We start from the raw sequence: 21,881 nt of genomic DNA on the forward strand, positions 1-21,881 counted from the left end.
TCCCCAGCGCCCGGGCCATCTTTGCTCCAATGGAGCCTTGGCTGCGGGAGGGGAAGAGAGAGAGAGGAAGGAGAGAGGGAGGGGTGGAGAAGCAGATGGGCGCTTCTCCTATGTGCCCTGGCCGGGAATCGAACCCGGGACCTCTGCACGCCAGGCCGACGCTCTACCACTGAGCCAACCGGCCAGGGCCTAAAGCAGGGGTCCCCAAACTATGGCCCGCGGGCCACATGCGGCCCCCTGAGGCCATTTATCCAGCCCCCACCGCACTTCTGGAAGGGTACCTCTTTCATTGGTGGTCAGTGAGAGGAGCATAGTTCCCATTGAAATATTGGTCAGTTTGTTGATTTAAATTTACTTGTTCTTTATTTTAAATATTGTATTTGTTCCCGTTTTGTTTTTTTACTTTAAAATAAGATATGTGCAGTGTGCATAGGAATTTGTTCATAGTTTTTTTCATAGTCCGGCCCTCCAACGGTCTGAGAGACAGTGAACTGGCCCCCTGTGTAAAAAGTTTGGGGACCCCTGGCCTAAAGATATTTAGATGTCTCGCATTAACTGCCTTCCCCTCCCCCTCAGGGTTCCATGGTCCAAACATTGGGAACTATTACAGATCATGAAAGTGAAAATATTTATGGCCACTTTTTTTTTTTTAATTTCAGAGACAGAGGGAGAGTCAGAGAGAGGGATAGACAGGGACAGAGAGACAAGAACGGAAAGAGATGAGAAGCATCAATCATCAGTTTTTCGTTGCAACACCTTAGTTCATTGATTGCTTTCTCTCATGTGCCCTGACCGTGGGCCTTCAGCAGACTGAGCAACCCCTTGCTTGTGACCCTGGGTCCAAGCTGGTGAGCTTTTTTTTGTTCATACCAGATGAGCCTGCGCTCAAGCTGGCGACCTTGGGGTCTCGAACCTGGTTCCTTCCGCATCCCAGTCTGACACTCTATCCACTGTGCCACCTCCCGGCCAGGCTATGGCCACTTTCCTATAGTCACATTCCGTAGAGATTACACAGCTACGTAGCTCCTCATCCCCAAAGAGATTCCTCAAAGAATGGTTGAAAAGGTGGCTGCCTTCTGATCCAATGCTAACATAAAGGAATTAGTACCTCAGATAAAAATGAAGTATTGCCATGAATGAATGAAGAATGAAGCTACAAAAAGCTTGCTTTCAGACCTCTTTTTATATTAACATTTTCATTTTTCCCAATTACACAAGTAACTCATGTTCTTTATAGAAAAACTGGAAAACACAAAAAATCGTAAGGACACAAAACCAACCTAAAATGGATCCACCCAGATAAAAGCTTTACTAACAGATATAAAGTCTTTCATAGTTTTTTTTGATGAAAAATATAGGCATGCACTTTATTTAAAAAATTTTTAAAGATTTTATTTACTTATTTTAGACCAGTGGCCCCCAACCCCTGGGCCGCGAACCAGTACTGGTCTGCAGAGAAAGAATAAATAACTTACATTATTTCTGTTTTATTTATATTTAAGTCTGAACGATGTTTTATTTTTAAAAAATGACCAGATTCCCTGTGTTACATTCGTCTAAGACTCACTCTTGACACTTGTCTTGTAAGTTAAACAATTATATTTAAAAATACCACAGTTTTTACGCCGGTTGCATAATTTTATTTTGTGCATTTATCCGTCTCACCCTAAAGGCTGGTCTGTAAAAATATTTTCTGACGTTAAACCGGTCCGTGGCCCAAAACAGGTTGGGGGCCACTGTTTTAGACAGAAGAGAGAAAGAGAGAGAGAGAGAGAGAGAGAGAGAGAGAGAGTTGGGGGTGGGTGGGAAGCATCAACTCATAGTTGTTTCTTTGTGTATGCTTGACAGAGCAAGCCCGGGGCCACTGCACCACCACCACAGGTAAAGTTACACACACTTTAAAAATAAAAATGTCATCATGTGACATCTATATAATTTTGTATTGTGCTTTTTTTGTTTTCCAATTATATCACAATCATTTTAGAATATCACTAACTATTCTTCTAAAACATGATTTTCTAATGGCAGCAAAAGCGATAGAGCACTGTGGTTGAGGCCATGGGCTTTGGCATCAGACAGACCTAGAGTCAAATTCATACTATTCAACCTATTAACAGTGTGGCTTGGTACAAGTTCACCTCTCTGAACTTCAGTGTCCTCACCAGAAAAATGGGGATGACAACAATACTTCCCTCATAGAATTGTTCTGATTAAAATTAATAATGTGCTTAAATAACTTAGCATAGTGTCTGGAAATAGTATATACTGCTAAATGATTGTTAGCTATAATCATTGTTGTATGCTATTTCATTGATCGAACATATTGTAACATTAGATATAAATCACACTGCAATGAACAGCCATGTGCCTATTTGTAATTCTTTCCTTGGTATAATTTCCTAGAAGTGAGAATTCCTGGATCAAAGGCTATGAACCAATTTCAGGTTGTGATGCATATCTCTAAATTGCTCTAGGAAAAAAGTTAGATCACTTTATACGACTACCAGTAAAGTCCGAAAGTGCCAGTTTCCCAGAATATTTGCCAACGGTGAAATAATCTTATTTTCACAACATCTTTGCCAAAAGTGTAACTGAAAATGGCATCTTGAAGATTACTTTGTATGTCCTTAATTATGAAAATGCTTAACTTTTCTCCTACATTTTTAGTGGCCAGGTATATTTCTTATATCACCAACTATCTCTTTTGAGATTTACCTCTTGACAGATCAACTTCCTGACCTGATGTCCACTTGATCGTTCATGAACAAAAATAAAACAAACCCAGGAGTTAGAGAACTTGGATTTTTGAGTCCCAATGCAGGCAGAAATACGCTCCTTCCGGTCCTAGCATGACTATCCTCAGCTATTTTCAGACTTTGCCACACTGACTGTGACCTCAAGCCATTGCACCTCTCTAGACCTCCATTTGCTAATCTTGAAAATGCTAATGTTTAAGCGTTGCCACAAAGACATTAGCATCCCCTGTATTTGTATGGCATGCTTTTGGATCCTGCTATACTGTCTTTCTTGATCCTCAGTGCAACATGGTAAGGTTGGCCCAGCCAGAATCATGATCCCATCTGAGAGATGAAGATGCAGAGACACAGTGAACCTGGGCTTCCTGACTCCAGGCCAGTGGTCATTGTTTAACACAGAAGTTCTTCTTTCTGTCTCTCTGTCTGCATCCTGTCCCAAATTACCACCTGTATGTACTGATTCTCTTCCTATTCCTCTTCCAATTTGTAGAGGCTGTGTGGAATTACAGATGAATTCAACTTGGTCTACAACTGGTCAAGTGTAGGAAATAAGACATATAAACAAAAAAAGTATAACTTAAGGGAGGAAATGATTTGCACCTAAAATGAGACACAGAAAACCTGCAATGAGAGGTCACAGAGGAGGAACTGTTCACCTTAAATTGAAAGGATTAAGGATGTATTTATGGAAGAGATGCTTTTGATCTAAGGTGTGAAAGAAGATTTGGTAGCATGGAGTAGTGTGCAGGATTCTTTGAGAGTGGAACAAATTCTTCTGTGTTCTCCTCTAGGGGTTCCTGTGGCTTTTTGCCCTTAGGAATATTCCACTGGAGTGGTTGGGAGTGGGGAGGCATTTTGTTTCTCTTGGACAGAGATAAAAGCTTTAAAAACATGTGGAAAGTACCAGGATTTCAGCATAAAAGCAAGACTATTGGCTTATGGAAGACAAGGTCCATATCTGATACTTATTTCTATCCCACATGATTTTTGCACAGTGTCAGGCACAGAACAGGCACTCAGAGAATGTTTTCTAAGTTGATTTATTAAATTGAACTCCAATTAGGTAAGTGTATAGGACTTCAACTTTGTAGGTACAAATCCCAGGAGTAATAAAGAAAGATTTTGGATATACATATGTCCTTGCATTTCTACGAAATGATTCATGCAGAATGTCAGCATTTGAAGGAAGGTTTGACCTGGAAAAGAAAAAAAAAGCAACCTGCAACAACCTAAATGTCCACTACTAGAGGACTAGTTAAATAAATAATTGTGTAGTCATACAATGGAATTCTATACCTCTATTAAAAACAGAATTAAGGGCCCTGGCAGGTTTGCTCAGTGGTAAAGCGTTGGCCTGGTGTGCAGAGGTCCCAGGTTCGATTCCCAGCCAGGGCACACAGGAGAAGCGCCCATCTGCTTCTCCACCCCTCCCCCTCTCCTTCCTCTCTGTCTCTCTCTTCCCCTCCTGCAGCCAAGGCTCCATTGGAGCAAAGATGGCCCGGGCGCTGGGGATGGCTTTGTGGCCTCTGCCTCAGGTGCTAGAATGGCTCTGATTGTAGCAAAGCAATGACCCAAGATGGGCAGAGCATCGCCCCTGGTGGGCGTGCCGGGTGGATCCCGGTCGGGCGCATGCGGGAGTCTGTCTGACTGCCTCCCCGTTTCCAGCTTCAGAAAAATGCGAAAAAAAAAAAAAAGAAAAAAAAAACAGAATTAAGGACTCTCAAGATTTATGATTTATTTTTAAGTATAAAGAAAACAAGAAAAAAATAAGGTGGTTAGTTTATATTTGTGTAAATAAAGGAAAATATGTGCTCCTGACCTGTGCTGGCACAGTGGATAGGGCATTAACTTGGAATGCGTGGTCACTGGTTCAAAAGCTCAGGCTTTCCTGGTCAGGGCACATACGAGAAGCAACTGCCATGAGTTGATGCTTCTTGCTTCCCCTGCCCCCATTCTCTCTCTCTCTCTATCCTCTCTAAAATCAATAAATATAATCTTTAATTTTTTAATTAAGAAAAAAAGAAAAATATATGCTTATATATACAATATAATATCTTTCGTAGTATTACAAAAGAACCTATTAATTGATTGCCTTTGGAGAAGGGAATTGAGTGGCTACTAGAAAGAGGTAGGAGAATTCTCTCCATTCCTTTGGGATTTTCCCTCTTTTCAACACAGAAATATACTATAGTTGCAAAAAAGTATATAAAACATGTGTAAAGTATATTAAATTATTATAAAACAAATCCCCATATAGTCACTGCTCAGGTTGAGAATTAGAATACCTACCCATACCCACAAAAGCCCTGTGTCACCAACAGGAGTTGTAGTTTTTTGTTTGTTTGTTTGTTTGTTTGTTTGTTTTAGGAGTTGTAGTTTTTACAGACTATTCTTTTGTACCTTTAGAGTATTAAACCATGTGAATATATTAGCTATTTAACAAATTTTTTCTCTCTCTTTCCCCACTCTTCACAAAAAAGCCATGGATATCTTCAACTGTTTTATGGAAAGATTGGTATAGCAGCCTTTCTATAGCTAAATACACAGTAACAGTTAAACTTACTGCATTCCATGTTTCACATATATTAACTGATGGGTATATATACATCCAGTCACGCAAGCTCATGAAACAGCAAAGAAGCAGTAAGTAAACTTTTAAAAATGATATTGTGAGTATGAGCTGAGAAGCTGAGATTCGTGTCTAGGCAGGTATGTTCCAGAATACCAGTTCTACTCTATTCTACCTCTGTAATTTCTACAACCCTGGCTCTGAGGCATTATACTCACTGACCCCTAGCAAGTAGAGAAGATTTTTGGCTATGGGCCACCAAAAGCTGACTCAGTCATGCCACTACCCAGGTAAAAACCTGAGCAATTGAGAATGGACAGAGTGCAGTGCATCTGCGGTCTGTGGTATCATCCAGTGGGCTAACTCTACAGAACATTTAAATGACCTTCTCAGGACATATTAGAAGTAAAATTCTAGTCAATCCCCCTAGTCCAGTGGTCGGCAAACTGGCTCGCAGGCCACATGCGGCTCTTTGGCCCATTGAATGCGGCTCTTCCACAAAACACCACATGCGGGCGCTACCTTGATAAGGAATATACCACCTATATAGTTTAAGTTTAAAAAAATTGGCTCTCAAAAGAAATTTCAATCATTGTAGTGTTGATATTTGGCTCTATAGACTAATGAGTTTGCCGACCACTGCCCTAGTCTGACCTCAGAGTTTCCCTATTGCCTCAGAGCTCAGTAAATATTTTTGAATGAATAAATTAGCTTTTTCCACCTCTAACCTAGAAAAGTCTAAGAACCTATTCTACAGAAATACTTGCAGAAGTGAAGGAATATGTATCCTGCACTATTGTTTGCAATAGCAAGACTCTGCAATCAGCTCAAATGTCCATCCACAGGGAACTAGTTCAGTGGAATATGTCAGAGAGATGGCACAGCATGATAGTTAGAGGTGCGGGCTCAGATTTTCATCCTGGCTCTGCCACTTAGCAGCACAGGTTGGGACAAGCTCCCTGACCTCACTGTGCTTCACTCCCTGCATCTGTAACACAGGGATAACGAAATGACTTACCTCAGAGCCCTGTTGCAAGAAGCTAATTTATAGTTTCTGACATGTAATAAGTGCTCAAACCTCATCTGTTACGGTAGCCACTGGCACAATGGAATATCATGCAGCTGCTTCAAAGAGGTAGATCTGGCCTGGCCTGTGGCGGCGCAGTGGATAAAGCGTCCACCTGGAATGTGGAGGTCACCGGTTCAAATTCCTGGGCTTTGTCCAGTCAAGGCACATATGGGACACAACTGAGTTGAAACTTCCTGCTCCTCCACCCCCCTGCCTTCTCTGTCTCCTCTCTCTAAAATCAATAGTCTTTCTTTTTTTTTTTTTTTAAAAAAAAGAGGTAGATCTGTATGCACTTATTTGAATAGGTGCTGAAGGTATATATTTTAAACAAAAGAAAAGTAGTGTCAGAATAATATGTTAAAACTCCAATTTTGTAAAAAAATTAAAAAAGACATTTTGAAAAAAATTATTTGTGTTGTGTGCACAGAAAGAAAGTCTTCAAGGACACATAAAGCTGTTTAGTGACATTATTTCTGGAGAGTTGTATGAGGGGAAGTCTCCTTTTGATATTATAATGATATTATAAACTTTGTGTGCGTGTATGCACACACAAGGAATATATATATATATATGAATATATATATATACATATATATTTACAACAAGCATTTATTACTCTTGGGAGAAAAAACATACATAAGGAAGATTTCTAAATCAAAGAGGCTAGGGAAGGAACAGGGCAGTGGGAAGGAGACATCCCTCCCCGTGGGCTCTCCAATCCAAGGTAATGCTGCGTGATGGGCCTCTCTCTCACAGGACTGCCTTTCTACCTGACAGCATGGCGCAAAGAGATGAGAAACATATTTCATTGGTACCGAACCTTGGTATGTGTTCCTAAAATAATTCCTGCAATGTAGCCAAAAACCAAGGTTCTGCTCCAGTTGCTGTCACTTAATGAATAAATCATGGCAACTTAGATTGTCAAACTAGAAGGATCTTAGAGATTATCTAGGCCAACCTTCTCATTTACAAATGGAAACAATGAAATCTGTTCCTGAGGAGTTATGAGACGTTAAGCAATTCTAAGAAATAAAATTTATTTTCTAGTGACAAAAGCAGAGACATATCCCTAAGGGAGAATTTATTCTAAGAGTCAGTTAATGCACTACATTTGAAATTTTTAAACACTGCTGGATGAAGTGCAAGTCAGTAAACCATTTGGGAGAGCAATTGGATGATATCTACCAAAGATGAAGATTCTCAGACCCTGTGATGGGACAATTTCCTCCTAGATACAAACCGGATAGCAACCGTCACATAAGAATATTTACCCGAGAATGATCATAGAGCCCTAACTGTGAGCTAAAAATTGGAAGCAGCCTAATTGGCCATAAACAACAGAATAGATAAGTAAATCATGGCATATTCAGTAAATGGAATGGTATACAATAGTAAAAAAAAAAAAAAAAAAGTAAACTAGAGCCACATGGCACCACATGGATGATGTTCACAAATATAGCACTGAACAGGAAAAAAAAAAAAATTGGAGAATTCAGACCACTGATAAATTTTTAAGACATATAAAGCAGTGGTAGATACTGTTTTAAGACACAGTCACATGTAGTAAAACTATAAATAAATGCATGAGAACAATAAACACCAAATCTAGGAGAGGGGTTACTTTGGAGAGAGGGAGGGAAGGAGAGAATTTTGCATAGACAGAAGGTTTTGTCTCTACTGGTAATGCTTTTTCCTTAAGCCAAGTGGTCGGTAACCTGATTTTCATTATACTATTCTTTATACCTCTTTGAACGTGTAAAATTTTTCAAACTACATTAAGAGAATGCAACAAATCCCATGCTTAAAGGAAAATTCATAGTTTTCAGAAATAAAATACTAAGGGAAACGTATAAGATATAAATGCTGCACTCAAACTGATGAGATTATTTATTGCTCAAATGTGCCTCATTTTCCTGGAACTAGTTTCACGTTAGAAAACCTGCTGGAGAAGCAAGCAGCAGTTGGGCACAGAAGACTGAGAATTAGAAGAGAAAGATTCCGCTCTCTCAGATACTCATCGGCTTTTCAGAAAAAGAAAAATCTGATTAACATTTTAATCCTTTTCATATTAAAAAATGCAGCTTTGGGCTAGATTATCTGAAAAGTTTTTTCCCCCATGTGACAATTTCTTTCAGCTTTTTTTTTTTTTTTCAGCAGCAGTTTCCCAAACTGTGTCTGCAAGATGCTAAAGTGTTTCCCATGTATTCCCTGGTCAAATCAGTTTGGGATATACTGGGTTAAACAAAATTAAACAGACTTATTTATAGCAGTCCTCAGCATATTTAATACGCTTATGTACATTGTGACTCTCCAAGAGGAGAATTCAGTTTTAAAGCCTTTTCAAAAAAAATTATTGAACCACAGAATGCACCCACCACCACCACCAACACTATTCCTTATTTTAAAACAGAATCTATTAACATTCTCTCAGAACCATTGGTTTAGTAGATGCTGTCCTTGAAGGATTCATCTCACTTGCTATTTTAGTTGCTGCTGTGTTTAGAATCCTTTGTAAGGGAGGACTGTAGTTTCATACTATGATTTCTGCAGGGAGGGTTTCCTTTGAGTGAGTGTCCATGGCAAGTTTGGATGGATATCTCTTGTGTTTCATATCCTATCTGGCACTGTGGCCGATTAACACGAGAAACTTCTGTGCGTCTGTGGTTCGAAGTGCTGCAACCCAGATGTGCTCTCTGCATCTGGCTCTTGGGCCTTTGCTAAGTTTGCTGCTTCAAGCCATGCTCCCCTCTTTTGGGTGACTGTGAAGCTGAAGGGTACTCCCATCCAGAGCTTAGAGTACTTAACAAGGGAGGAATGATGGGAGGAGCCAATCTCAGAGGAAGAGGAGCCCTTTCCACGTGACTTTATCCCCCAGTAAGAGTTTGCAGGAAGCAGGACTTTAGGATGGAGGTTGGCCTACCCAGGAAAAGAGAGGCTTGCTCTTCTTTCAGGGACAGCACACATATCACTCCTACTTGCAGCTCGGCCTTTCCCTGGGGGTGTTCCTTCAAAGGCCCTGAGTTGTCTGGAACCATCTCCTCACCCAGATCCCGGAGGGCAAATCTTCCCAAATCCGGGGTCAGCAGAGGGCCCTTCATGAGGTGATTTAACTGAGGGCCTTCCATCTAAAAACAAGGATTCCTTTGGAAAAGTTAGGAGCTCAGGTGAACTAGAAATAAACCTTTTTAAAGGTTTTTGCTGTTTTGAACAATCAAGAAGTAAACATAAGGAAAAGTATGTTCTTCTTTCTCAGACAGCGTGCACCATGCTGCCATTGGAAGCAGGCAGCTGTCACTGCTGCTGTCTCTCCTTCCCTACTTCACTCCACCTCAGCGCAGCCCCAGCCCCGCCACCTGCTTACACCCAACACCCAGGTGGCCTACAAAGGGTAAGACAAGCCTGAAATGCCCACACAACCTCAGGCTCAGGCTGGGGCACTGGGCCTGATGCCAGGGAAAGGTAAGGAGAACAGAAGGAATGGGGTGCCTGACTTCAAGAGAGTCAAGCCCGATTTCCAAGCACTCCAAGCTCTCTGCTCTTAAGAGTACAGAGGTGCTTCCTGATTACAGGGGTAGAAAGGGAACCAAAGGAAGAAATCAAAGGGTGAAAATACAACAGAGAAGACAGATTGAGCCAGGAAGTGAATGCAGAGATGAGGATGCATGCTTCTACTGAGGTCCCTAGGTCAGAGCCCCATTTACCCCACAGAGGCGCTCCTGTGTCCTGTCTGCGGACCACACACTCATTTGGTCACAGAACCTGCTCCAAGGTCCCAGGTTTCCTCTCTCCTCCCTTTTCAGCAAATGCTTTCCACACCCCTTCCCTCCCCTCCCACCAGGAAATCCACCCGTGGACAAAAAGCATGTCATTGAGAACAAACAATACCTCTCTCCTCTTAAAGAAGCAAACTGTGGACCTTTTTCTGATTCATTAGTTTTTCAAATTTGCTTAAGTTTCTATTCCTGGGCGTCTTCTCCTGTCCCCTTACAAACCAAAGCAGTGTCTACTTCATTGTGGGTCTGTTTTAATGCAAGTTTTTCCCCAAAGGCACACGCAGGCAGCAGGCAGGCAGGCATACGTGAGCACACACACACATCACCTCGGGAGCCTCCCCTCCCTCAGTCTTCCCCCCTCAGCCAGCAGAAAAAGGGCAAGGCTTAAAAATCATCCCTCTGTGGCCTACCTTCTGAGTCCGTCAGGTCTGAGGAGCAGGCGGCAACTGGGAGCTAGGATTCGGGGCTGGACTACCTCTGTGAATCAGCAAAGAAGTCCCTGAGACAGGGATGCTGACAGCTGCTGTGTGCACACTCTCCCTCTGTCTCTCCCACCTCCCTGCCCTCCTTCTCCTTCTCTTCCTCCTCCCCTCTCGAGCTGCTGTGTGTTGCTATGCAATCATATCACCAGGACTAACAGCATCACTCCAACCTTAGGCTAAGATACCCTTGACTGGGCAAACGCAGAGAGAGCAAGGACAGTTTTGTCAAACTCCCAGAGCCTTAGCGGCTCTCAGAAATTTCAATTCATTAGGAACAGGGGAGGAAAGCGGAAGAGGCTGAGAGGCAGACGGGGTGAGGAGGAGAGGCTTGCTCTGAGGAGGAGACAAAAGAGGCCCCGGGAGATCAATACAAGCTGCTGAGCGAGCAGCCTGGGCCCCAAATTCCACAGATCTAGCTCAGAGCCAAAGCCAACCTCAGAGCCAGCAGCTGGCAGAGCCCCTCAGCAGCCAGTCCAGGATTTAGTCTGTGGTGGAGCTTGAAACATTCAGCCCTTGAGTCAGCACTAGTGCCCAAAGTACAGTCTTGGGACCAGGGCAGTCTGACATTCACCCCTAAGTTCCATCCTCACCCCCTCTTAGAGCTACATGTAGAAAAAAAAAACCTAAACAATAAGAGAAACAAAATGGATCTTGAATGATTTGAGAAAATGCAGTTCCTCCATGCTTCCCTTCAACAGTTACCCACTCATTCTCCCTCCTTCTGTCCACACCAGTTCTTACTCTTTCCACTATTACCCTGTTAGAGAGAAGAGAGTGGGACCTCCAAACACCCCGAGAGACCCAGGCAAAGTTACTGAAAGGATAGTGGGGATTATATCCCTTTATAGAGTGCTCAGCACATAGTAGGTTACCTAGTAAATATTTGTGGGATGAGTAAATTGGATGGATGGGTGAATGGATGGATGGACGGAATGGATGGATGGGTTAGATGAATGGATGAGATGGATGGATGGGATGGATGGGAGGGATGGATGGGTGGATGGGTAGATGGGTGGATAGATGGGTGGATAGATGGGATGGATGGATGGATGGATGGATGGATGGATGGATGGATGGGATGTGGATGGATGGGATGTGGATGGATGGGATGGATGGATGGGATGGATGGATAGATGGGATGTATGGAATGGATGTATGGGAGAGATGGATGAAAGGGATGGATAGATGGATGGGATGGATGAATGGATGGATGGGATGGATGAATGGATGGATGGATGGATGGATGGATGGATGGATGGATGGGATGTGGATGGATGGGATGTGGATGGATGGGATGGATGGATAGATGGGATGTATGGAATGGATGTATGGGAGAGATGGATGAAAGGGATGGATAGATGGATGGGATGGATGAATGGATGGATGGGATGGATGAATGGATGGATGGATGGATGGATGGATGGATGGATGGATGGATGAATGGATGGATGGGATGGATGGATGGATGGATGGATGGATGGATGGATGGGATGGATGGATGCTCAGACAGCTCCCATCCCCACCCTCCTACACAAACATACTCATAATTAAGCCCTAGAATCTTCAGGCCAGGGCAAAGTATAAAAGAATCATTCTTACCTAGAACAGGTTGTATATATGAGAGAGAGAAACAGATTGCTTTGGGAGTGGGTTGTTTAACTTTATTGATTTGCCTCTAAAAACTCTATAAGCTCTTTCAACAAAAAAACAAACAAACAAACAAAAAAACTCTATAAGCTCTGATGGCACTGGGATTTAAAACAAAAAATACTTTCCCATCCTAAAAACCTGGGATTAGTGTTCTCAAAGTGTCGGCAAGGACTGAGTATTATTATTATTATTATTATTATTATTATTATTATTATTATTATCATTACTAAAAATCCTCAGCCAGGAGGGTGTGTGTGTGTGTGTGTTTTCCTCTGAGAAAAAGTTTTAAAAACTTAAGTTGAAGGTTTCAGAAGTAAAAGGGTAGCAATAAGGCCTGATTCCTCTTCAAAACAAATAAAATGGGAACCAACTGCCCCTTCCCCCAAGCTTGGCTTTCAGAGACACATGAGTGGCCCCTCCTGCCTGCCCACAGTAGCAGTGCAGCGGGCAGGCCCCCATGTAGGAGAAGAAAGGGCCGTTGATTTCTGAAGGGGCTTTTGGAAGCACAACGGCTTCTCAATCTTTACACCCTCAACAGAGCATTTCTCAGCTACCCAGCCTCACCCAGGCCTGGCCCTGAGTCCTGGCCCCAGTCTTAACCTTGGCAGCTTTCAGGGTTTCTCAGCACCATCTAGACGCAGAGCCCAAGGAGTCCTTTATGACTGACTTAGAATGACTTGGAATGGGTCATTGGCTAGAAGAAAGACCAGAGGGAACACTGAGAAATTGGGCTGGCACAGACACAGAATGACTGCGACAGACACACACAAAACACACGGGAACCTGACTCACTGCCCAGCCCTGGCCCCCACACGCTGAACATCAGGGTCTAAGTCGAGAAGGAGGAAGGAGAGTAAGCTGGGTTCGGTAATTGCTTCCCACTTGGACTGCAGTTGGAATTGCCCATATCACAAGGAGCACTTGGAATAATCCTCCACCACGACAGAAAGCATTCAGGCTGCAGGCACAAAAATACAGCATCAGCCTCCGTGCAATAATCTCACAGACTTTGTTTGCAATAATCCCACAGAGTTAGTTTTGAGGGGTGTAAAGTAACAAAAGATTTCCAAAAATTTCTCCCACTGACCATATCACAATGGAAAAGACTTCCCTCTTTGTATTTTAAGGCACTAAGGGCTTTTGTGAAAATGAGATTACCTATGAGACAAAAAAACATTAAGCTAGCAACACCTAAAGTGTAATTATTAGATTATCAGAATAACAATAATACTGGCTAACATTACTGAGGGTTTACTATAGGTGAGGCACTGTTTGGAGCAGTTTGCACACATGATTAGCTCATTCCATTCTCATAGCAAATTAAAATCACTTCTATTATTACCCCCATTTTACAGATGAAGCATTGTAACACAGTGAGTTTAAATGACTTGTCCAAAGACAAACAGCTAATGCACTATGGAGCCAAAGATTACCCTAGATCTCTCTGCTCAATGTCTACATGATTAACCACTGTGCTAGACTGCATTTGTCTAGCAGTGGCCTGCTCAGATATCAGGCCTAGGTAGGTCATTAAGACAAATATGACTAGGGCAGAAGACTTCCCCAGAAAGTTTTTCTATCTTTTGTGCCTTTTCTCAAGCTATTTCTTCTACTCCAAATGTTTCCCTTTCCTTAAGATGTCAGAAACACAAGGAACTTTAGAAGTCAGACTTTTTTCTCTGAGGAGTCCCAAGTGAGCAGACACCACAAATTCCAATTTTCTTCTCCTTCTCCAGAAAAGTGAAATCCTTTTTTCCTTTCTCCCTAAGGTAAATATTTCTACTCATAATCTCACACCATTCCCTTCGTATCTCCTATGAGATCTTCATAAATTTTCCCTATCTTCCTTTCATCTTCATTCTTTTCCTTGCCTTTGACACTTTCCTTGCTATCTAAAAACATGGAAGGAACAGAAAGTTTGCTGACTCCTGTGAACTTGGAAGTGGAGAGAATGTTGCCCCACTAGAGAAAGCCCCCTCCCACAACCCACCACACACACACAGCTACATCAAAAATGTTTTCTTGCCAACTGGTGTGGTGCAGTGGATTGAGTGTTGGCCCAGATCACTGAGGGCCTGTTGGGCAGATAAAATATATTATGCTCACTTTGTTAAAGATGGCGCTGCCCATGTGGAAGCCCATCGCCCAGGTGATATTGATGTGTGTTGGGGGCAGGCTGTGGGCAGGCTGGATCTTTGTAGCCTGGGGCTTGGTTTTAGGGCTAAGCCTTTCCCACCCTTTTTGATGTGGGGTGGTACAATCCCATCATGCCTCAGATAAGAGACTTTGTATTAGAGACTTCCCTATTTTGTATATTGGATTAAAGGTTTTGATTTCTGCGCTATAAAGTGGGGCAGCCCAGGAGCTTGCTTTCTTGGTTCCTGAGATTAGCATTAGAGAGCAGAGAGAGCATAGCAGAGAGCAGAGAAGGGCTACAAGGAGGAGGCCAGGAGAAGCAGCCAAGATGGTGGAGTGCTGAGAGAGAAGCCAGTTTGTGCACAGTTTGTGCAGGGAGAAGGAAGGAGTTGGGGAACAGAGGTGAACAAGTCTGGTGAGCTAGAAACCTTTGATTCTAGGAAACTCGGATAAGTCAGTAGCTTTGTGAGCGCTGAATGAGTGGGTTTTGGAGCCCAGTGTGTGTTTTTACTTGCCCGTCGGGTGCAAGCTAGGATTAAAGATGATGGCCCACCAGTTTTTGGTTCTGTTGTTTCTTTACCGTCTGTCCGAATCCAATGCGAACCTGCATGGGCCAGGCGGCTGTGATGATGGCCTTGGCTACTGGCTTTACAGGGCCCCAGTTAGAAACCCCAAGGTTGCCATCTTGACCACAGGATTGTTGGCTTGACTGTGGGATCATAGACATGACCCCAAGGTTGCTGGTTTGAGCAAGGGGTCACAGGCTCAGCTTGAGCCCTCCTACCCTCTCCACCCCCAGTCAAGGCACATATGAGAAGCAATCAATAAACAACTAAAGAGCACTTCTCTGTCTTTTGACTAAGATCAAGTATAGTATCTGTTCTTATCAGTTTAGTATCTGCTATGTCCCGGAAAAGAATAAACAGCTAAATTGAAGCAACTACTAGTTGATGTTTCTCATTTCTCTCCTCCTCTGCCTCCCTTCCTGTCTCTCTCTCCTAAAAAAAAAAAAAATGTTTTACTGACAAGTTGGATAAAGCCCGAAGGGAAGTAACACCCTGAAGGCAAAGCATCCCAAGGTTTTGGATAAGACTGGGAAGTAAAAAGCTGCACTATGAAAATGCAGAGGATGAGAGTGACAAACCTTTCTCAGTTATTTGCAGAGTATTTTTTGCCACATTATTTGATTTATCCAGCAGAGATTGCTTCCAATGAATGGGCATTTCATGCAGCAAACTCAAAAGGGCTAAGGGTGGGGTGGGGTGCAGATAGGCGAAATGTCTCAGAAGAAGTTGGGATGTGAGAATGAGTCAGTCAGTGGGAAGGAAGGAGCTTTACCAAGTGAGCATGACATATACAGTATGCTGGAGGGACATGTCAGGAAGGTGGGGGCACAATGCTGAAAAGGCTGGATTCTGTCACTGGAGCCCGAGGGTTGAAGATTTGGCGCTGGCACAGCCCACGTTTTGAGTACCCTCTGCAGCTTTCGTTAAACATCTCAAAGTGCAGAATTCATCTTACATACTTGGTTACCTCCTACCCTCTTCTGTTGTTCTTCAGGCTCCTGTTACACCAGACGCAGCATCTGGGATGTTATATAACCAAATATTATGTTCTATTTATGTTTTCAAATATATATCCCACTTAGACCACAGCCATTCAAACTCCAGCTAAAGTGAAACAGTAGACAGACACTCAATTAGGCATCAGAAGACAAAGGTTCTAATCCCAATTTTGCTACTAAATTGCTGTTAACCTTTTTGAGTGTTGGGTTTTGTTTCTCTATCGGAAAGATGATAACATCTGCCCGTCACTTGAATAGGTTGAGAATCAACCAGAAAAATGGATGTGGATATATACTAAATATACTGAAAATTATAAAGTACTATTCAAATGTAAGAGATCATTATTCCCATTGCTTCAAGGTCCTGGTGGTTTTCCTATCTGTAGAAGAAATAAAGACCCAGAGTAGGTTATTATAGTTAAGAAAGCATGGCCAGGAGCTGTAATTAGCTCCCTGTTTCCACAATAGATCAGATATTACAGTGCTTTAAGTACACATACAAACAAAACAGTTAGACTCGTATTCACCATCCTTCATATTACCAACCTTCCTACCAGCCCAGAATGCTAGACATACGCACACACACTAACAACCTTCACATTCGAGATTCCAGGATAGGATATACAACACAGTAAAAAACACTGTGTTTTTTTTTTGTTTGTTTGTTTTTGTTTTTCCATTTTTCTGAAGCTGGAAACAGGGAGAGACAGTCAGACAGACTCCCGCATGCGCCCGACCGGGATCCACCCGGCACGCCCACCATGGGGCGACGCTCTGCCCACCAGGGGGCGATGCTCTGCCCATCCTGGGCATTGCCATGTTGCGACCAGAGCCACTCTAGCGCCTGAGGCAGCGGCCACAGAGCCATCCCCAGCGCCTGGGCCATGTTTGCTTCAATGGAGCCTTGGCTGCGGGAGAGGAAGAGAGAGACAGAGAGGAAAGCGTGGCGGAGAGGTGGAGAAGCAAATGGGCGCTTCTCCTGTGTGCCCTGGCCGGGAATCGAACCCGGGTCCTCCGCACGCTAGGCCGACGCTCTACCGCTGAGCCAACCGGCCAGGGCCTGTGATTTTTTTTTTAAGCTAAAGAGAACTGCTACTATTTTTATTATGTTTAGGTTGCTGGGACAAGGTGGAAAATTCTTCCTTGTAACTTGAAGAAGGGAACTAACGTTTTTCGAGCTCATACTCTGTGCCAAACACCGTGTAAGGCACTTGACATCTGTTACCTCCTGTAATGCTCACAACATCTTGATGAAGTAAGCCTTCTTGTTCCCAACTCTACAAACAAGAAAATTGAAGCTCAGAGATGTGAAATCACTTGTTCAAGTTCATGAAGCTAATATGAAATGCAAGCTGTGACTTCATTCCAAATCCATCCGACACTACTGCTGATGCTCTTTCCACTTCTCTTCTTCCAGGCAGGGCCTCCTTGTTAAAAGTAGGGCACCTCCTAGAAATGACCACTTCTTGGTACACTCAAAAGCACACAGCAGCATGACAACTGACAAGTACCTTGACCGCCAACAGGTAGAGGCCCCTTTCAGGGATACCTTTAAATCTTGACTTTGTTGTTGAATCTAAAGCCAGCCTTGGCCTAAAAGACAAGAGTCATCGATCTTTGACATCTAGTAGTAAGCTCTATACAGCTCGCAAAGGAAAGGCAAGACATTTGTCTGACAGAGGCAAAGTGATGATTGCAAGGTGAGAATCTGTCAGTGATAAAAAAGATGCCTCACACAGTGTTGTCTGGCCAATAACCAAACAAATTCAGAGCTACTCCACTGGCCCTTGCTTAGAATCCATCTTATATTCATCATATAGCAGTGGGCAGTGTTAGAAGGTTCCTATTTGATATGATTTGAAGGGGACTGAAATGCTATCACTGATCGAAATGACTTTCCTCACTGGCTCTGCCTATTAATCATTCTTTCAAGTTAAGGCATCTGTCAAAATATAAGCTCTGTCTTTAGTCACTATACACTATACTCATTAGTTTATCATTTTCACTCTAATTGCCAGACATGTATGGGACATGGGGCAAAGGATTTTCAAGTGGAAGGCCAAGGAAAAGATTCAGTGTGATGCATAATGGGCAGCTTGAGTCCAATGGGGCCAGACAGAGACATTCATTAAACCCAAGCACTGAAGAAGTAATGTTATAAGCCCTACATGCCCACATATAATTCAAGATAAACATTAACATGTAAAATAAACATAAGATCATTCAGTAAAATCTGATCTTTCCCATAATAACTATTGCAATTATTTTGTATTGCCATACAATTCACTCTTTAAAAGTGTACAACTCGTCTGACCTGCAGTGGCACACTGGATTAAGCGTCAACATGGAATGCTGAGGTCGCTTGTTGGAAACCCTGGGTGTGCCTGGTCCTCCCCCCCTTCTCTCTCTCTCTCTCTCTCTCTCTTCTTTCTAAAATGAATAAAAATAAAATCTTAAAAAATGGTATACAATTCAATGGCTTTCAGTATATTCAGAGTTGTACAACCACCACAATCAATTTTATAATATTTTTATCACCTTCACCCCCCAAATTCCCATTTCCACCACCCCCTTCCCAGCCATAGGCAACCACTAATAGACTTTCTGTCTCTGTGTAGCTTTCCCTATTCTGAACATTTTACGGAAATAGAATCATATAATATGTGGTATTCTATGTCTGGCTTCTTTCACTTAGTATAATGTCATCAAGGTTCTTCCATGTTATCACACGGATCAGTGCTTCGTTCCTTTTTTTATGGATGCTTAATATTCCACTGTATGGATATACCACCTTTTCTTCATCCATTCACCATTTGATAGACATTTAGGTTGTTTCCAATTTGGGGATATTGTAAGTATTGCTGCTATAAACATTAGTGTACAAGTTTTTGTATGAACATATCTTCTCAGTTTGTTTAAGTATATACTTAGGAATGTAATTGCTGGGTTATATGGTAATTCTATGCTTGATTTTTTGAGGAACCACCAGACTGTTTATCAAAGTGGCTGTATCATGTTATATTCCCACCACACCAATACTTATTATTGTCTGTCTTTTTTATTATAGCCATCCTAGAGGATATGAAGTGATACTACATTGTGTCAATCTTTTTTTGAAATAGCAAATATAAATTTCTTTTAAAAAATATTTTTTTGTGTGTGTGACAGAGACAGAGAGAGGGACAGATAGGGACAGACAGACAGGAAAGGAGAGAGATGAGAAGCATCAATTCTTTGTTGCGGCACCTTAGTTGTTCATGGATTGCTTTCTCATATGTGCCTTGACTGGGGAGCTACAGCAGAGCAAGTGACCCTTTGCTCAAGCCAGCAACACTGGGCTCAAGCTGGTGAGCCTTGCTCAAACCAGATGAGCCCACGCTTGACCTCAGGGTTTTGAACCCCTGGGTCTTCTACGTCCCAGTCTGATGCTCTATCCACTGCACCACCACCTGGTCAGCCTAAAAAATCTTTAATGGCCCTGGCCGGTTGGCTCAGCAGTAGAGCGTCGGCCTGGCATGCGGAGGACCCGGGTTCGATTCCCGGCCAGGGCACATAGGAGAAGTGCCCATTTGCTTCTCCACCCCCCCCCTCCTTCCTCTCTGTCTCTCTCTTCCCCTCCCGCAGCCAAGGCTCCATTGGAGCAAAGATGGCCCGGGCACTGGGGATAGCTCCTTGGCCTCTGCCCCATGCGCTAGAGTGGCTCTGGTCGCGGCAGAGCGACGCCCCAGAGGGGCAGAGCATCGCCCCCTGGTGGGCAGAGCTTCACCCCAGGTGGGCAGAGCATCGCCCCCTGGTGGGCAGAGCGTTGCCCCCTGGTGGGCGTGCCGGGTGGATCCCGGTCGGGTGCATGCTGGAGTCTGTCTGACTGTCTCTCCCTGTTTCCAGCTTCAGAAAAATACAAAAAAAAAACAACAACAAACTTTAATGCCTCTATTTAGCTGGTTTCCTAATAATAATAATGCTGGATTTGCCTATTATTAGACCATCCAGTACTGGGATCAGCTTGAATGGATTTGGTTCCTGGGGTTGAAAGGCATATTAGGAATAAGCCCCTGCGTAACACATTTCCAACACCAAACCAAGATACAAAGCTGATAAGCCACACTGCCTGTCTAATAGGGAGGCAGGCACCTACTAAAAAACTACAAACAAAGTAGCATGACAGAAGTGCTATAATAAAGCAATGGAAGTGCAGAGGGGTATTAGGAAAAACCAAATATAATTCTCCTAAAGAGCAGTGCTAATTAGCACCAAATGTCATCAAAACAGCCTAGCCCACCCAGCCACAGCACAAAGCCAGAGTCTTCTCAGAAACAGCCACAAGACTCTTCAAGGCCCTGGCCGGTTGGCTCAGAGGTAGAGCGTCGGCCTGGCGTGTAGGGGACCCGGGTTTGATTCCCGGCCAGGGCACACAGGAGAAGCGCCCATTTGCTTCTCCACCCCTCCCCCTCCTTCCTCTCTGTCTCTCTCTTCCCCTCCCGCAGCCGAGGTTCCATTGGAGCAAAGATGGCCCGGGCGCTGGGGATGGCTCCTTGGCCTCTGCCCCAGGCGCTAGAGAGGCTCTGGTCGCAACAGAGCGATGCCCCGGAGGGGCAGAGCATCGCCCCCTGGTGGGCAGAGCGTTGCCCCTGGTGGGCGTGCCGGGTGGATCCCGGTGGGGCGCATGCGGGAGTCTGTCTGACTGTCTTTCCCCGTTTCCAGCTTCAGAAAAATACAAAAAAAAAAAAAAAGAAGAAAAAAAAAAAAGACTCTTCGAGACACACAATGCTGGGCCCGAGAGGCATATTTGTCATTTTCTCACTTTAGTTACTATTCACACGTACTACCTACTGGCTGACTCTTTCAGACTTGGCCTCATTACTTTTAGTCGTATGTCAAGGTGTAGGACTGCACTGAAGAATGGCTGTGAAGTGCCTTGTAATTAATTCTAAGGTGCATTATAAATAATAATCTCCCATTGCAACCTTCTTACCAACAACAAGCGAATCCTGCTTTAGCAGCTCCTCATTGCCCTCTCTCCAATCTACTATTTTACCTGAATTGCTCCCAGTACACCTCTTTGCATCAATACACCCCAACATCTGAAGATAATGGTTAGCATCAGCTAAGCCTTCAGAGAGTCTCGGCAGCTTAGAAGCACTTTGATTCTGTATTTTGCTTTGGAAACAGAAAGCAAGCCAGAGGGATTGCTCCCATTCCATACTGGAGATGCTGAGATTAAGTGACCCAATAATTGAAAAGAAATCATGTTATCGGACTGAAATTCTGGGTATCTTCCCTGTCTTCCTCCCACCTCTTCCCTATGAGGGAACTGCAGCTATTACAGGTGTGTGTTCGGTGTACCTGTTCTCCAGGTCCCATGCCTTTTCCCTGAGAGTAGCATAGAGCAACCAGGCTGCCTGGGCACAGCTAACTCCTATTCAACAGACCAGAGGAGTTCATTTCACTTTTGAACTGCTCTCTACTTTTCTGAAGTGGGATTCAATTGTGCTTGAAAATGTCAAGCACAACCTAATTGCCCTCAACCATCTGTCTAAACCTTGCTCAGAGCAATTGGCCAGGGCTTGTAAAAACATGTGACTCTGCCTGAGGGAGGCCTTGAGGGAAGCCCTTTGGAAATTAGAGCTCTCTAATAATTTGTGTATTCAAATATTTATTGAGAACTTGCTAATTTGAATACTTCAGAGTAGTAATAGCATAATGGTTACCAGCACAGGTTCTGAAGAGCAACTGCCCGGGCTCACATCCTGACTCTAATGCCTGCTTATTGACTTTGTAGTTTCCCTCTTAGTAAAAGGCAAATAATATTACTCAGGCCATAAGGTAGGTGTGTGGATGAAACAAGATCCATATGTGAAGTGCCTAGCCCATTGACTGACCCA

General features: G+C 43.4%; 1 protein-coding gene and 1 pseudogene across 1 annotated transcript in view; one reads left to right on the top strand and one right to left on the bottom strand.

Moving 5' to 3' along the window:
* Positions 1 to 10,674, bottom strand: part of DRP2 (dystrophin related protein 2) — a 48,561-nt gene extending 37,887 nt beyond the window's left edge. The window contains exon 1 of the mRNA XM_066357491.1: positions 10,578 to 10,674. The gene's annotated coding sequence lies outside the window, so the exon portion shown is untranslated. The remainder of the gene's footprint in view (positions 1 to 10,577) is intronic.
* A 4,599-nt stretch (positions 10,675 to 15,273) lies between these two features.
* On the top strand, positions 15,274 to 15,380 carry LOC136386544 (U2 spliceosomal RNA; annotated as a pseudogene).
* Positions 15,381 to 21,881: the final 6,501 nt, after the last annotated feature.

This window comes from Saccopteryx leptura, chromosome X, assembly GCF_036850995.1.
Source record: "Saccopteryx leptura isolate mSacLep1 chromosome X, mSacLep1_pri_phased_curated, whole genome shotgun sequence".
NCBI classification, from domain to species: domain Eukaryota; kingdom Metazoa; phylum Chordata; class Mammalia; order Chiroptera; family Emballonuridae; genus Saccopteryx; species Saccopteryx leptura.